Source organism: Durio zibethinus, chromosome 3 (assembly GCF_047325235.1).
Source record: "Durio zibethinus cultivar Kanyao isolate XHJ-2024 chromosome 3, ASM4732523v1, whole genome shotgun sequence".
In the NCBI taxonomy this organism is placed as follows: domain Eukaryota; kingdom Viridiplantae; phylum Streptophyta; class Magnoliopsida; order Malvales; family Malvaceae; genus Durio; species Durio zibethinus.
Window position 1 is genome coordinate 11,685,679 of NC_143164.1, and position 7,560 is coordinate 11,693,238.

Here is a 7,560-nt window from a genome sequence, read left to right on the forward strand (position 1 = left end):
AAAACTAGGTTTGGGAGTTTGATTACGTGTGGGAAAGGTTATAGCACCCCCACAACGCCCATCCTAAGATAGTACCATTTAATTTTAAATTATCCTAACAATTGTCTTGGTTCTAATGTCTTTTATTTTAACGTTTAAATATAGGAAATGACTTTTAAGATTTCTCCATCAATTTGGTAGAATTCTTAAAAATACTTTTTCACTTCAAGAGTATTCAAGAATCTCATTTATTTTCTTAAAAAAGCTCCATCATCGAACAAAGGTTTAATCATTTTTATTTTGATTTTTTATTGAAAATATATCTAATTATTTCACCATTTGGGCCAAATTAGAAATATCTTCTCACTTAGAAATTTCTTAGATAATCAACTATTTACGATTACTAAGAATTTCATCATCGAGATTTATTTTTATTTTTGATTTCTAAATTTTTCACCATTTGGGCCTATTTAGAATTCTTTTTTTTTTTTTTGTTATTTTTGGAAAGATCATAATATAACAATTTTTTTTGTGAAATTTCATTTAAATTCTTCCACTATTTGGGATAAATTTAAAGAAAATTTATCACATAGAGATTTCTTAGGAATTTTACCATTTGAAATTTCTAAGATTCTCATCCTTGGATAATTGTCAAATATTTTTAACCAAAAATTTTTATTTGGAAAAAAATACAATTACTTTTATTAAAATTCCATCTAAATTATTTCATTATTTGGAATAAATTTAGAGAAATTTCTCACCTAGAGATTTTTTAAAGAATTTACCATTTTAAATTTATAAGAATCTCATCATTGGGTAATAGTATTTAATTCTAAATTTTTATTATTTTTTATTCTTTGAATTGAAAATAAATATTAATTATTATTATTATTGAAACTTTATCTAAATTATTCCACCATTTGTGACAAATTTAGAAAAAATTTCTCACCTAAGAATTTTATAAAAATTTACCATTTACAATATATAAAAATTTCATCATTGGATAATTATTATTCATTCTAAAAAACAAATTATTAATGTTTAATTTTATTTTTTTATTATTTCTTCTAACTTTTCCTAAAATTTAATCATGCAAAAATACTTTAAAAATAATTAAACAAAATAAATAAATAAATACCAAAATAGGAATTGGCTCTGCTTGGTTGGTGTGTGTGGCTAGACTGCAGGCACGAAACTAGCTGGAAAGGCTTGGAAAGCAGCTAAACTCGGCTTAGGTGTAGGTTGTTGGATTCTAGGATTGACTGTCGAAATTTGGGTAATTACGTCAGAATTTTACCCTCAATTGCTATCAAACCCTTGCTTTTACTTTTTCCTCTATTTTTCTTTCCAATTGCTCTCTGATTGTTGTTCCTTTATCTTGTGATTTAAAGGTCTATTTATAGGGTACAATATTGGGAATTTCAGACTGAGTGCAACTTTAAAAATTAGAATTATCATGAAAAATAAAATTTATCTTTGAAAAGTTTAACTTCAAATTTAATCATGATAAAACTAAATTATCGCTAGCCACTTCTTTTTAATTTATGGTCATTTATTTTTTTCAATTATCCTTTTTTTTAAATATCCAAATACATTTTAAAAAATTAGATAAATATAAGGAAATACAATTGAAGATAAACAACAATAAGCAAGATAAAATAAGTAATAAAATAAAATAAAATAAAAATGATAAATAAAAAAAATATAGATAAATAAAGTAAAAACACAATTTTGATAATTAGGTTTGAATCAAATCTGACCCCAATTGATTTGGGCCTTTGGCCTTGAAATTTAATAAGATCCAGTTAATTTAGACCTTGGACTAAATTAGGTATCTACACATATGAGACTTTTCTCATATTTGGATGAACACTCTTTAATTCTTTTTCATTATTATCAAACATCATGCTTCATTTTTAAGAGAAAAAGTGATTACTATTCTTGTCTTATTTCATGATGGCCGAATGCCATCTTCATTTTAATTTCTATAGCCGAATGTCATACTCATTTTTTTTAGAGAAAAAAGGCAGCCTTTTTGTTTTAGTTTGATTCAAGAATCAAACTCTTAACTAGAGAAGGCAATTTAATCCGAATTCGATGGGTTCTGACCCGACCCGACCTTTTAAGGTCGATTTTTTTTTTTATTTGAAAATTGGGTATTGGGTCGGGTTAGGTATAATATAAGAAAAAATTTGGGGTTTGGTCGGGATTAGGTTTTAGGCAAACCTGACCCTACCCAACCCGATATATACAAAAATTATTTTTTAATTATTTATTTAATTTTATATTTATTTATATATTTTTTTTATATATTTAATTTTATATTTATATTAAAAAATAATATTTTATATTAAAAAATAATATTTTATATTTTAAAAATAATATTTTATTAATTTTGGGTCGAGTTAGGTCGGATACGATTTTATACAATATCGATAAGGTCAGGTTCAGATATAAAAAAGTAAAAAAATTATCGGATCAAATCAGGTTCGGGTTTTATATATAAAGTCGGGTCGGGTTCGGAGTGAGTAAAAACTCGCCTCAACTCGATCCGTTGCCATCACTACTCTTAATTGCTATTGACAGTTTTTATTATAACTACAATATATAGTTATTTAAAAGCCCACGGGCGGCCAAATCTAACAACATATTTTGGCCTTACCTATATTTTTTAGGGGTGTGATAAATCAAATTTTGGTTTATTTATTGGGTGAAAAAAAATTACAGTAGAAGGAAAAAACTGCTAAAAGGTTTGCCTATGAGTATGACTATGCTTATGATATAAGCTGTGAAACTTGAATAGCCAAAACCTGCCCACCAAATCAGTTTATGCCAAGTTATATACTTCTAGGTGTGGTGTCTGTTCCTATGTTTAGTTTTATCAACTGAAGCCATTCAAACTCCTGTTAAGGCAAAATAATGCTCCTTACAGCTGATTGTATAGCCACTTCTAGAGCAAACCAAGCTAGGGCCTTAGCCATATTCCATGGCTATTGCCTATAACATTGCAAAATGGAAACTATGGTAAATTCTACCAAAAGTTTTTTGGGCTTGACTAGCCTACTAGCAGTCATTTATTAGCTTCCACATTTTTCTTCATTCCCTATAGCATAATAAAAAGGAAATAATTTGTCATTTACAGTGACAATACTTTTTTCTCTATGCTGTAAACTTTGGTCTGCTTTTTTAAATAATCTAATTTTATAACTAAATTTCTTTTATAAGAAAAATAGAATAAAAAATGAAAAGAAAATGCATAATTACCAATCATTTGGCTCTAAGTGTGGTGGTACACACCATAATTAAGGACAAAGAAACCATAGAAAATCCTATAAAAAATGAGATAGTACATATATTAAAATTGCATACATTTATACGGACCAATAAATGACTACTTTTTATTTTATGTAGATTGGAAAAGTCTACAATGAAAGCTGGATTCCAAAAACTTGTCTAATACAAATAATAAAAGTGATCAACCCTTTATCTATTGAAGAGATAAACCATACTTGGAGCCCATGAAAGTACACCAGAGAGCCCATACATATATGTTGGATACTACTTGAGCTCCAAAGCTTAAGTTATTAGGTTCTTGGTCCTCAATGTATATATAGGACATCTCATTCAGATTTTTTTAGTGATTTGGGATTCTTTACTCACTTGTAAACCATATCCTAACAATCTCCCCCGTTCATTTGTGAGTTCTGATCAGGTCCTACCTTGGCTCCTTCGTGCGAGTAAGTCTTATCAACACCATTTTTAGGCCAGGCAACTACCATCTCTAGTGCACTTTTGGGCCGGGCCATGGCATTCAACCTTGCCACCTAGGTTGTCTCAATGCTCCCTCAAGCTTACACTTTTAGGTTGACTCAACATATTGCCCACTTGGGTGTTTCGCTTTTGCATATTATCATAGACTCGTTGCATCCAAGTTGAACCTTTTAATATCTATGTTCGAGCATATAAAATTGATGGATGCGGCCAACCTCTGATCTGCTAACAATCTTTCCCCCAGCAACACCACTGGGACTCAAACCCACCATAACCTTGGCTCGATACCACTTGTTAGGGAAATAAACCACACTTGGAGCATATGGGAGCACACCAGAAAACCTATACATACATGTTGGACACTACTTGAGCCAAAAAGCTTAAGCTATTAGATTCTTTGGTCCTCCATGTATATATAGGACATCTCATTCAAATTGTTTTTAGTGATGTGAAATTATTTACTCACATGTGAACCATATCCCAACATTATCAACCATATATAACCTTAAAATACGTGTCTTGGTTTTTGGTTTAGTGGTACAAATAAGTCTTGAAATGTTAAAGTTTTAGGTTTCAAATTTTATCATTTATGAGTTTGATTTGATTTTATATTATATTTGTTTAATAAATGCTAATTAGTTCGTTGGTTGATTTATTCTTATAATTTAATTAAGCAATTTTTTGTATAAATTTAAGGTTAATTATGAATTTTGTAATTTTTCCTATAGGTGTAATTTCAATGAAAAATTAATTCTTAGAATCTTAAACATTTGATAATGAAGCTGCCACTTCATTGTTTGAAATAGGCACCCCCTTTTTGTGTCTTCATGTTTTCTTCTTCTTCTTCTTCTGTTACTTAATAATAATGTGTGACTTAGCATTGGTTTGCTTCTATATATAAAAAACATAATGTTAAATATGTAGATTCTAAGTGAGCAAGTAGTTGGTATGCCCTTATTCGATAGGGTTTGGGGCTCCATGACTTAATTTAAAGACAAACTGTAATCAGAAAGATGGTTGTTTGTACTCTAATTTAGTCTCAGTTTTACCTGCAGTATAGATAATAGAGGTATTACTTTTTCATCAATGGCTGCAAATATTAATCTATTTATTTATTTATTTATTTTTATATTTATTATATGATTAATAACAGCAATGATATTCTTGCACTTATTTAAGGGGATATATATTTTTTCAAAAATAAAAAATCCATTAAAAATGCCAACATTATTGGTAATTATGCTTGTGCTTAAAGGCATAATTACTAATAGCAACGAGCCAATGATGATATATTATATAATAATTAATAATAATAAAATTAATAACAGAAATGATACATAAGAGTTAGTTTAAGATTGCAGCTGGTTCCCATGTTGGTAGGCTCAAGTCAGCTCTTTTGTATCTTACTGCCTGCCAACTATCTGCATATTTTTAACCAATCATAATAAAATTATTCATAATCCCATAAAAAATAGTTCTATAATTAATTAATTAATTAAATTCTCTAAGAAGTTATATATAAGAAATAGTGTAGCCGCGCTTAACGCATAATAATAATAATAATTTTAAACCTTGTTCATATGTAGTACAGAATTTGGATTTTTCACCTTTTTATGGAGAAGTGGCTGCCTGGACCTCCCCCAATATATATATATATATATATATATATTATAATCATAGCTTATATATACCAATATAATTCTTATGTTAATTTATAATTTTATCATTCCAATTTCAGATTTTGCATGCTACTAAATCCACAATTTACGCATGATATATATATATATATATATGAAAGTATTTATAGTTTTTTGTATAAAAAATTATAATTTGATAATAGAAAAGTAATTGACAAAAAATAAAAAAAATAATTACAGATACTAAAATTTAAATTATAAAACTGTTAAATGCAATATATTAAAAATAATTATATAAATTAATTGAACTAAGTATCGAATTCCATATATCAATTTTTTATATGCATTATTGATATATAATTCCTTTCACTTAGCTAGGTAAGCAAATTTTACATTCCAACACATCAATTAATTATCCATCAACATTAAGCAATATAAAGCCAGATCAATTAGAAAACAACCTGTACTTTATGCTTAAAGCTCCTAAAATGGGAATTAAAAACTACAAAAAAATTTTGGACAAACTGTCTAGTATTAATCCAATGATTCGGTGATGAACTTCAATAATAATAATAATAATAATAATAACAATAATAATAATAATAATAATTATTATTATTATTTGAAGATTTACTAAATTTTTTTTATCATATTACACGAGTTTAGTCTTTTTATATGATAAATTAAATTATAACCCGTGTAATACATGAAATAATTTTATTTATTTAATATGAATATATATAATTAATTTCTTTTTAAAATTATATTCAAATTTTTAAAACTCATAACATATATGAAATTTATAAATATTGACTTGTCATAAAGAAATAAACTTTATGGAAACAGCAAGAAAAAAATTAAGTCTTTCCTTTGGATATTTTTGTTTATAATAATATTTATATACCTGTAAAATTATATCATATAAAAATAAATTATGTCTTTTTAAAAAAATAAAAATATATATTATTAATGATAAATTAAATAATAAAAGAAATATTAACACACTTTCACTTTAATTATCTTGACTAAATTATTATACAAAATATTAAAAATATTAAAAAATATGTGAAAAAGAAAAAATGAATTGAAAAAAAAAATATTTTTCATAAAAATGAAACTTTAATAATAATAAAATATATCTTAGAAAAAATTTATAAGAAAAAAACAAATTGCAATAGTAATAGAATATACCTTAAAAAAAAGTTACTAAAAAAATAAAAAAATTGATGTATAACATATTTCATTTGTAGTCTTAAATTTGTAGAAGGTTTCTTTAGTGGCAATTAGGATTAAATAAATCATTTTTATATTTATTTTTTAAAAATTTAAAATTTATATAATAAGTGATAATGATAATATTAAATTTTTTGTATTTATTTGAAATATAAATTTAATAATTAAGTTCAAATGGATATAATCATTTTGATAATCTTATTATTTAAAGATTTATAATGAAAATTTTTTGAATTTTCAAAATCTTACATAAAATTACTTGAATTTTTAATATCTTATGTAAATTTTTTAAAAATATAATTTTTAAATCAAGATAAAAAAGATTGTTGAAATATTTAGACAAACTTAATCTTTGTAATTTTTAAACATGTTTGAAAATTTTTTATAATTAAATAATTTTTTAAATAAGCTTATTTGGTAAACAACTAAAATTAGTTATTAAAAAAATAAAATCCATATTTCATATTTTTAATTTTAGAATATATATGTCTAAATTAATTTGATTTTCAATTATAATTTGAATAAATTTAAAATTATCTAATTAGTAATTAAAAAATTATCTTATTTTAAAAAAAAATTATCCTATGTATTATTTAAAAGAGTTGTCTACATAGGCACCTACATGACAAACTTATTTATGTATGTTGTTATATAATATATGTGTGTGTGTGTGTGTGTGTGTGTGTGTGTGTGTGTGTGTATGTGTGTGTGTGTGTGTGTATATATATATATTAGATTGAACTTATTTAAATTGGCAAGATTTGAACCAAAAATGAAAATACAATTGGGGCATTTTACTATCAAATTCAAATCTCATCTCGTTTCATTTTTTAGTATATATGATTGAGGAAGGTAATTTTATCCGGTTTCATAAAATTTGATACTTAATTTTCAAGACTTGAATCTTCAGCCTTTTAATTTAAGGTTATTTTATTATTAA